General features: G+C 36.3%; 1 long non-coding RNA gene across 1 annotated transcript; it reads right to left on the reverse strand.

The window, feature by feature from the left end:
* Positions 1-3,063: 3,063 nt before the first annotated feature.
* On the reverse strand, positions 3,064-6,214 carry LOC107759686 (uncharacterized). The gene is made up of 4 exons (XR_001642221.2): positions 5,634-6,214; positions 5,446-5,546; positions 4,314-4,684; positions 3,064-3,288 (listed from the first exon to the last, which is right to left on the reverse strand). It is a non-coding gene; the product is annotated as an uncharacterized LOC107759686 (long non-coding RNA).
* Between the last annotated feature and the right edge of the window lie 5,072 nt (positions 6,215-11,286).

Consider the following 11,286-nt stretch of genomic DNA (forward strand, 5'->3'; position numbering starts at 1 on the left):
AACACTAGTATGGGGCAATGTTTGTTGTTCTCAAATCCATTGATTTCTCAAGCAAAGTGCCTAATGTAAAAGAAGAATCTAAGTTAAATTTTATTGATTTTGGCCAATACGTGAGAAAATGTTGCTTAAAAGGGAGTACATAATGAAGGGTTTGAGTTCATATTTTGTTTCAGTTTTTTTCTTGCCCCCAAAGGATGAATATTTTCAAGAATATGTTGGAACAGGAGATCTCAAAAAAAATTCCATCAATGGATATGATCTAGTTAAATATGAGAGAGTTGTTGCTGATGAATTCTCAAAAGATATACTTCGATTTCCAAGCTTGATCCAAAGGTACTTGAATGTGATTCTTTCAAAGGTTTTTCTGGTACTAAATTGACTTTTTGGGGCATATCCCATAAGCACCACATTGATATGGAGAAGTTCAAGATTCCTGAAGATCAAAGAAAATAACTTATGGTTATGGATTAGTGATTAAAAATCTATTTAAGAGGACTCGCTTTAGAAATATTGGTACAAAGTTACAATTAAGAAAGTGAAATTTAGTTCGGCCGCATGCTAAAGTTTGTCATAACACGATGAAGCCCTTTGATAGGTTAGAAAAATGCAACTTAGAACCAGGAGAATATCAGTTCAACAAAATCATAAAAGTTGTCAATCCTGTGCCATTTGTGGAGCCTTAAGACTCGAGGACGAGTCTTTCTCAACTAGGGGAAAATGATGCAAAAGAAGAATCTAAGTTAAATTTTATTAATTTTAGCCAAGATCATGTTTTAAAGCTCAAGTTCAAACATATGGACTTATTTTCAAAAAGTGCAAGAAGACCAAGAAGCTCAAGATTGATTTCAAGAAGCCAAAATTCTTTTCTTCTTAACATAGGATTTATTTTATTCCTTTTAGAATAAGGATTCTCCTTTTAGTAGGATTCTAATTTCTTTTCTAGAATAGGGATTTTACTTTCCTTGTCTTTAGATATTTTATTTTTCTATTAGAATAGGAATTGTAGTCATCAAAGAAAAGACACTAGGCCTATATAAAGGGTTCTCATGCCTTGTAGAAAATTCACATTTTTGAGGTTTGCCTAGTTTTACAATAGTCTTTTTCTCTATTTTGTCTTTTTATCCTTGTTTTTCGTTCCAAGCAAGGTGGTGATAGTCTCTATCTTGTTTTCAATTGTGTGTGGTATTTTTTTATCATGTTAATTGATTCCAAGTGGTGACTTTGGGAATTTATTCAGTTCTTAATCTTTCAAAAACACGTTTTTTGATTTAAATTCTTTCTTTTGATATCATAGAATCATAACTATCATTAAACTGGTGCAGCACCGTTATTTACTTGTTTTGAACGAGTAAATAGTCTTTCTTATAGTTCAGATTGTCATCTTTCACCTCGTTTTTGAATCATTTGATTCCGAATCCTAAAACTTAAGATACGTTGTTTCTTGAAATCGACCCACAAACCACGTTTTCGTTCAAGATCTTGATCTTGGTCGATTGGTTCTTTGTTAACTCGAAGAATCACATCAGCGCCTACGAGTCAAAATAGGAGAATTTTTGTTACATATAAAAAGCGACAAGGGGCCCAGTTGTATAAAGCAAAAAGAAAAAGGGAAAAAAAGAAGCCACAACAGTGGCAGAGAAGAAGCACCGAAACAAAAAAGAGAAAGGAAAACAGAAGCAATAACAGCAGAAGAGAGAAGAAGAAGAAGAAGAAGAAGAAGAAGAAGAAGAAGAAGAAGAAGAAGAAGAAGAAGAAGAAGAAGAAGAACACAAACAACTTTTGTTTCCTTTTTTGGACGATTGTTAACATACAATGCCCATTGGACCATGGGAATGCCTTTTGGAGCATTCTTGATGATATCTTCTTTACTCAATGATGGATCCCTTAGCCTCATGCCATAGTTTAAGCTTGAGTTCCTTTCATTTTTTGTTAAGTGAATTGTTAATTCATCCTTTTAACTTTTTCGAATCACTCGTAAAGAAAAATCGAGACTTCACAAAAATAATATATGTTAGTTTACTGCTGACAGAACTAACATACAAATTAAGCAAAAGAGTTAAAAGGCATTACCATTACGAAACCATTAAAAGCACCGTCCACAAAAGGTTTAGGCATGGATTCCCAACTTTCGAAGCCAATAGGAAAGTATCGAGGATTTATAGCAAGCTGCCCCAAAAATCCTGCAAGAAGGTCGGCTGATTTTCCAATAGGTTGAGCAAACTCATCACATTCTATAATTACACGCGATCCATTCTCCAAGTTATAGACATCCTGAACCTTCATCCTAATAAATTTCATCACTTGATGTTCATTTGCAACAAAATAAAGACTATATAAAAATATTAATCAAGGAAAACAAAATCATTTTTAATTTATATATGTACCTATAACATCGACAACCCAATCACGAGACTCCGAGTCATCTGTAACTCGTCTACGTCTAGTTAGTTGTGAAGAGACACCATCAAATGATAAAGATGCAACAACATTCTGTAATGAGACTCCATCAGATGATGAAGATGGAATGACATTCTGTGACAAGAATTACAAAAAAACGCTAAATTTGCGGAGATTTTATTTACATATTGCTGCGATCAGAAACCTGTGAAATATGTTGTTACGGCAGTTTCAAAAACCCCCGCAATAATGTTCGCCGCAATCAATTTGTGGTATTTTTTTGGGAGACTATCGTTATCATATATCGGTTGGTATTTAGCATCGGTCTAACCTCCGCAATTCGATAGTTTGACTTTGTAAGAACACACGTATAAAAATTAGCGGCAGTCAAAACCCCTACAATATTTTTATTTAACCCCCGCAACGTTTCACACAATATTATTATACATTAAATTGCGGCAATTATAACCTCCGCTATTCGTTGAATTTTTTTTTGGACAATTGTTATACCCATATAACTGATCTGATTTCAATTATGTTAATATAATGAAGCATCATCAGATTAGATTGCTTACTAGAATCAAGTAACATCAATATGCCTATTAACAAACCATAAAATACATTAAAGTAAATTATCATTAGTCTCAAAAACAGACTTTAAACACAACTACTACATCCATTAAACACAAAACATCAGTATTATAGTTAGTATTAAAACTAACTTTAAACAGAACATCTACTCCAAATATTATGGATAAAAGATCTATTATGACCATTCAATCGAGTACGATACATTGGCAAGCAACTTCAATGGTTGTCGTTAGGATTACTTCCACCAGATGATCTTCTTACATCCATGGGTTAAATGGATCCGCTAGCCGCATCACTTGGCTACAAAAAAATTAAAATAAAATATAATTAACGAAAAGTACCTCAACAATCCTAATTAATAATCACTTGGCTTCAGTCAAGTATCAGTAACTTCTATGATCTGAATACGTAGTAAGTTTATGACAAAAGCCATCACTTTGACTCTTTATCAAACTCTCTCAGCTTCTTCCAATATCCCATAATTCATTGATGTTTCTACTGGCCCAAATTGCTATACTTCTCAGTTTTCCAAAGTAGTTAATAATGGTTGTGGAACTAATGATGGATTACAGAAACACTAGGAATTGTACCTTCGTGACCAAATTGGAAGAAAAAGCAGTTGTACAAGAAGTTGCTTCTGGTCTAGAAAGTGTTAAGAAACTCATCAGATTGTTATCTCAGACTCAATCTCAACAAATACAGCACCAAAACAGGGACATTTAGAGATAAATAAGGCCCCTATGGAAATTGAAATGGTGACCGATGTTGTTGTTACAAAGTTCAAAAAGGTAATTTCACTTCTAGATCGTAACAGAACTGGACATGCTAGATTTAGAAGAGCTCCTGTGGCTTCTTCTCGTCCTCAAATTTCTACCAAAGATTTTGTTGATACCAAAGAACAAAGACTACAAGTTTATTTGCAATTTTAATACATTTTACTTACACATTTGATATTATTCATAAAAAGCATATGTATGTATATCACTGACCATTCAAGGAAGAAAATTAAGTTAGCAATAGAACCTTACAAAAACTTAGCTTTTGCAGTCACATAAGAAGAAGAATCTAAAGATAAAAACTTTAAATCTAAAGCTAAAAACTTAACATTTGGAGAGAGCAGCAGCTAAGCACAAGCTGAAAGTGGGGGAAAAAGCACACCGGCAACAAAATGAGAATGCATGTGTAGATATAGGAGTGAAGAAAGTGAGAAAAAGAGTCAAACGCCACATAGCACAAAAGTTTTCTTCTTTCTCAATTCAGAGTCACATTTGGACTGATCAATCACACTTTCAAAATTAAATAAAAAAGTTATGAACTTTTCTTACCGTTGAAGGAGGAGGAGAAACAAAGATCCTTGCAAATTCTTTAGGTATCCTCCCTTCTTTCATTACCATATATGCCTAAAAGCATTCATCATTTGAGTGTTAACATTCATCATTTCTCTGTAGTTCTCTTGGCTTTGATTGTGAGCATTCAACATTTGATTGTATGATATTGAGAAGAACATGAACCATTATTATAACTTGAAGCATTCAAATCACTATAACGAGGTCTTGTTTGTCTAAAAACTCTGCCCTAATCCCAAGCACCTTACCCTTCCAGAGTGCTCTTTTCCCAGTACCTTACCAACATCATCATTTGGCGAAATTTTAGACTCATCCACGGTGCTTTGGTTCAATGCTAGTTTAATTTTTTCCTAAATACATTATACACCAAAAGTCAGTGTCCTACCTTCAATCATTGATTGATAAGTTCATAAAAAATAAAAACAAGAGAAGAAGAGTATCTTTTTCTTTTATATCAATTATAACAGCAAATTTATCATACTTACCAGTTTCTCATGACTAAACTCTTAAATTAGCAACAGATAAGATGTTTACTGAAAATTTTAATACACATGCAAATTTGATAAAGATGAACCTAATTCCAGAAATCTGGCGCGTGCATAGCTGTCATACAGATATGACAGAAGCAATACATTGGTAAATATCACATGAAGATACAATTTGCAGTAACAAAAATATCTTCACAACATAAAATTTTCATCTAAAACTTTGGTAAGATTCAGATGCTTCTAAAAATGAGTGTCAAAAGAAAAAAAGATTGATAGATTCCTTCTTTTTGAAAACATTCACTTTTTTAAGTTTTTCAAGGACTTATAAAGTATTGCCGTCACATGTCTTAAACCAAATGATAATCAAGATTTTAATCTATCTAACAAATGATATATTAAAGGGTGAAAACCAAGTAGGAGAAAAAAAATGAGTTAATCAAGCTTAAGTCAAGAACTCGGTATAACGCCTATAATCTGCTGCCTATCATCAGTCGCGGATCAAGAAATCAGAGAAAAGACATACACCCGCATATTGCTTGTTACAACATATTTTAGAACCAATCACTGATTACGTACTAGGTACCAAATGACAGCAAATTTGATGGAAGAAATTAAAAACTTACACATATCTCTTTTGCCGCCTCATTAACATATGATTCATCTTCATTCCTATGTGTAGCGAGATAAAGCTGTCCTCGTCCGGCTTTTGTCCAGTTTCAGCCATCTATAAATGAAAAAGTTAAAGTCACGTTAACTTAACTAACTAAGAATAGTTGTTAGTTTAATTAAAGTATTCAAAATGAATCAATACCATTTCAGTCCTTCTTCTGGAGGTAGGTTTGGAGCCACCGATATGTGAAACAATTTGTTTCTTCCGAATTTCAGCATTTCTTTACAAGTTTCCTTGCAAAAAGATACCACGAATTACACATACTTGCCTATTGTTTACTTGTAAAACCATAATATCTCTTTAACAAAAGAACAAAGGCACAAATGATGCCAGGAGAAGGAAGAAAGTTCAATTCCCATGAATTTAGGCGACTCATTTTCTCCCAAAAGTGGTACCCTATCAGTTGCTACGGCAGCCTCTCCTTTGTAAACTTGAAAAAATCTGTTCTTTTCACTAACCAATTGCGGCTTTTAGCAAAGCCTTGAAATTTTTGGAACTCATCAGAAGATAAAGATAGAGAAAGAATTAAAAGAATTGAATCTGTGCCTTAAACCCCCTTGAAGTAATGGGTAAAATGCTTGGTTTTGAGTTTTGAAGGCAGAGAAAGAAGCCCTTTTGTTTTTTCCATTTTTGTTAGATACAATCTATCTTTACAGAATAATATAATTACACATACTAATTGAAGCATTGAAATAAATACCTGTGTCTTCTCTTTAAAGCGGTAATCAACATAACAAATTCATTGATCCGGTGGAATTCTCAGTGGAATGCTATCCATTATTTCAGCTCTGCTCTTAAGTGGATCATAGACCTTGTCAAACAACTTTAGCCTTTTTGCGCCCCACTTCTTACACATAGAATTATAAATATATCGTCTTGCATTTGACTCAGTTGTCCGAAAACAAAATGTGGCTTCAAGAATAAACCAATGGTTAGATAATTATTGCATGCAAATATAAAATCTAATGACATAAAATAGAGATATTGTATGCCTCAGGAATACCTTTATAAATCGATCATAACAACGGTTGAAGATTGTCACAGGTAAATCCGGCTATTTCTCAAAGTGAATTGAAAAAATGGAGCAGTCAGTTGCAAAATTTCCACAAAAGCCTGCAAGAACGCCTTGTCCTTCACCAATGGGAAAATCCGTCACTGCTAGAAATTGGACCTATGGGAACAGTTTGTTGGCGACGGTTGAAATAACTGTTGTTATAGATGCCCTATTGCAACAATTATTGTTAGAAAATTAATACTAATAAAAAAACAATATTGAGAATGCTTGAGGCGTGAGAAAAGACTTTCCTTAAAGAAGTTATTGTCCATATAGAGATTTGGGGAAAATACAGATAATCTTCTTCAAGATACAACAAGCCACAAATTGGTACTTGCAGATTTTTTGAATCTCTTTGTAGGAAAACTCGTGTTTATTTATAGAGCAAAAGTCGGGCCTTTTCCGAAAAATACTTTATTTCATTAACAGATGTGTCTGTTTATATGAATTTTAAATTCAAATAAAATAGATTTTCTGTTATAGAAATAAAAAATAAATTATTAATTTAATAACCTGCCCGGCCCAAGCACAAGTCCAAGTATTTAATATTTGCACATGCATTTAATAGTGTGTATTCATAAACAAGTACATAAAATGGACAAGAACATAAAAGGCCCACAAAGGGGCTTTAGACCACCGATGTGGGAAAGTCCCACGTTCCCCTTGCTAGATAACAAACTACTTCTTTCAATTGTAACTGTTGTAGTAGTATAGATCTTCTTGAGGCGCTTTTCTACTAAACCGTTGCAGTAGTGTTTGGAACAGTTCCATTAATTTTTTCTATTGCCACGGTTTTCAACATCGTCACAGTAGATATATCTACGGGAACAGTTATCTAAAAATAAAATCTATTGGGACGGTTCAGAACTTCATATTCCCTCCTTATTTTCCCCTTTTATTTTTTGTTAAACCCTAACCTTTTGAGTGTGTTTTTGTTTTCTTTTTAATTTCTATTATTTCTTAGCCTAAAGAGAGACAAAGTAGTACTTTGAGACCTTCTGTTGCTAAGTCCAAATCGATAGTTGAATCCAAAACATATCATCTTGATATAACACTCCTAAAGCAGAATTCATCGTTTTTAAACGACAGTATTGAGGTTTATTTTGCCTATGGAGGTCGCAAATCTGGACTTTAAAGAAAATATCTTTTTCTTCTACCTGCCAGGTCAAATTTCACCAGTGAAGGTCCCCGATGTGAACTCCCAAAGAACTCATTGTTTTCTTCCACAACTAGGTCTATTATCGATCAAATCCAAACACATTTCACATTTAGTTCCTTTCGGGTTAGTGAATTTCATATTTACTGCAGTTTAATTTTTGGGGTTTTGGTAGTTTCTTCTAATTTGTTCAATTTTATTTCTTCAAAATAGTGAGTAGACTTACTGGATTATCTCTTCCTATTGTGAATACCTAATTTTCTGCGAGTGGATTGTTTATTTGGTTGTATGCTAAAATTATGCTTACCCAAAATATGCTATGCACATTAAGTATTCGACAAAATGTCGACCCATTAGCGGTAGATACTCAAAATCTATTTGTTGCTTGAATGTATCTAGATTTACAAATATTTATATGTAATCCTGAGATATTGATTCTCTGTTCTCTTTAAACGAATATTAGTTGACCAAATAAGACATTATCAGTTATAGTTCATTTGGAAGTTGTATTATTTTTAGTCATTAAATTATCCAATTCATGGCTATGTAATCTTTACATTGGAAAAAATCAAAAGAGTAGTTCCTTTATTGGAAATGGAATATGTCATTAGTCATCTGGAAATACAAATCAGAATTGCATATTGCAATTGCTACTGAAGATTTAAAGATTTGTCAAAATCAAAGTTTACTTTGATGCTTTTTTAAACTTTGAAAGATAGAAAATTTTACACTTATTATGACGATATGACAAAGAGAAAAGACGAGCCGTCTGAGCATGTTTGTAGGGATGAACCCTGTCGTGGTAAAACTGACCTCCAGACGGAACACCACCAAAATTACCTGATCCACGAGGCCTCTTGGCCTCCCTCTCAGCCCGCTCCTAGCGGCGAACAGACTCTATCTCCCGAGCAATGTCAACAACCTCCTGAAAAGTAGCACCTCTGACACCCTCTCCCTAGTCATAAGTATCCGCATCTTATATGCAAGGCCATCAACGGACCTCTCGATCCTCTCCTTGTCTATGGGAACCAACCAAACAACATGACGGGCTAACTCAGAAAATCACATCTCGTACTGCATCACAGTCATACCATCCTGACGCAGCTGCTCAAATTGCCTATGCAGCTCCTCTCTACGAGACTGCGGCACATACTTCTCCAGAAAGAGAACGGAGAACTGTTGTCATGTAAGGAACGTTGTGCCAACCGGCCTACGCCTCTCATAAGACTTCCTCCAAGTGAAGGCAGCTCTAGAGAACTGAAAAATAGTGAACAAGACCCCCACTGGTCTCTAGAATACCTATTGTACGGAGAATCCTCTAAAACTTATCCAAGAAACCCTGGGCATCCTCGCCCTCTGCACCGCTGAATGTCGGAGGCTGAAGTCTACCAAACCTTTCCAATCTACACTGCTCATCATCAGGCATGACAGGAACCACATAGTCCTGAGCAGCTGCAACCGATTGGGTTGGTGGTGCCCCTGGTGTCTGGAGTCCCTGTACCACCTGCTCAGGTGTACGGGCAGCGGAAGTCTGAGCACCTCCCCTCGTCTTGAGAAGTGGCTGCTGTGACTGGAATAGAGACCGCTTGAGCAAGACTGGTGCACACGGTCAAAATCTAAGCTAGGGCCTCCTGAAGGCCTGAGATAACAATCGGCACAGCAGGTGCCTGAGCTGGTCCCGTTGGTGCATCTACAACCGGAACCTGATCCTGAACTGGGGCAACTGGGGGATCTACAGGTATCGCCCTAGCTGCTGTGTGAGCTTCACCTCTGCCCCTATTACAGCCTCTACCGCGCCCTCAACCTCTCGCGGCCCCAACTGGAGGTATTGGTGGCTGTCTGTCCTGCCCGGTAGCATGTGTCCTCACCATTTGTGAGAGAATAAAATAATAGAAGTTTAGTTACCAGAATCAACAGATTCGCATGGCAAGAATTCAAGAATGTGAAGTTTTCTAAGGGTTCTACAGCCTCTTGAAGATAAGTACAGACGTTTCTATACCGATCCGCATGACTCTACTAAACTCGTTCATGACTCGTGAGACCTATGTAACCTAGGCTCTGATACCAACTTGTCACGACCCAAAATCTACCATCGTGATGGTGCCTATCGTGGAACTAGGTCAGCCTCAACTTAACAACTCATCACAACAATAATAAGTTTGAAAATATAACAGAATCATTTAACATTTAAAGAAAACTGTTTGAAAACATACGAAATCCCAAATTACAATACAATTTAGCCCAAAATCGGGGTGTCACTAAGTACATGAGAGTCTAAATCAGAATATAGTCCACTGCAGAGTCTACAAAAATTAACTGAAATGAGACAAATGATAAAGAAGGAGAGTCAAGGCCTGTGAATATCGTGCAGCTACCTCAATAGTCTCCAAACTCTGAAAGAAACCAATCAGCAACCGCCGCTGCGATCGGTATTACCTGGATCTGTACAATGACAATCACGGAATAAAGAACGAACAAGGAAAAGATCAACCATTAAAAAAATCACTCACCTTGGGAACAATCCTCTATGTCGCTCATGCTCGGAATAGGTGAGTTGCTTGCATGTACCCTCTATCCACTCCCTTCAATGCGGGACCAAATTGGGGACTCGAGGGACAACTGTGTATCAAATAAGACATGTCATGAGTATGAAAATAGATACAAGAAAAGACTTTGACGACTTAAGAGGAAGTAAACTTACGGTTCGAGTTCCACTTTTCAAGGAACGACATGAAATCAGGAGGAATGAGGTTCTCGCTCTTTATTCGAATGAACCTCCCCTGCCAACTTCGATCCATGTCCTTGTCTATGCATGAGAAGGGAGCCTTCTTTGCCCGGCGGGCAAGTTTGATTAACCCCGCTCAAAAGATTCAGGGGAATGTATACTCGGAGCAAGTGATCGACCATGAACCATGGCTCCTCCATATTATTCGTAAAATAGGAAGAGAAGAGTCACGATTCTCCAAAAAGACAGGTGAACTTGCCCGAGGCAAATTTCATATCTCTTGCAGAACTCGAGGACAACCGTATCAACAGGACCAAACATGAAAGGATACGTGTAAACACTTAAGTATCCTTCCTTCCACGTAAAAAAACGTATTCTTCCACGTGTGTCGTGATGTCATCGTCATGACTGGGAATGACTACGTCCTCACCATCCCATTTGCCATTCTCTCGGACAGCCTTGAGCATTTTCTCGATAATAGAGCAAACATACCTTCACGTCTCCTTACCCCGATCACCTTGTGCGGAGGCTTTCTCAACTTTGAAGTAGTTATCTATGGAGCAACTACCAGGGATAAAATTTGTAAAGGGAGGTCCCTGGGCTACTATCGGAGGCACTGCTTCGATGCTGGTGGCCGAGGAAGAATTCATCAGTGTGGTGTTCTGAGGTACCGATTTTGAGGTCTTTGCTATTTATATCCAGGAATATGAAGATTTGTAGACTTGGTATGAAGATTTGAAGGCAAGGTATGAAGGTTTGAAGATGAATTATAAAGATATGAAGAACAAGTTATGAAGATTTGAAGGATTGATGAACAGATGAAGTTATGATAAACTCGAGGGTAACTTAAGAAAATTTG

This window comes from Nicotiana tabacum, chromosome 5 (assembly GCF_000715075.1).
Source record: "Nicotiana tabacum cultivar K326 chromosome 5, ASM71507v2, whole genome shotgun sequence".
Taxonomy (NCBI): domain Eukaryota; kingdom Viridiplantae; phylum Streptophyta; class Magnoliopsida; order Solanales; family Solanaceae; genus Nicotiana; species Nicotiana tabacum.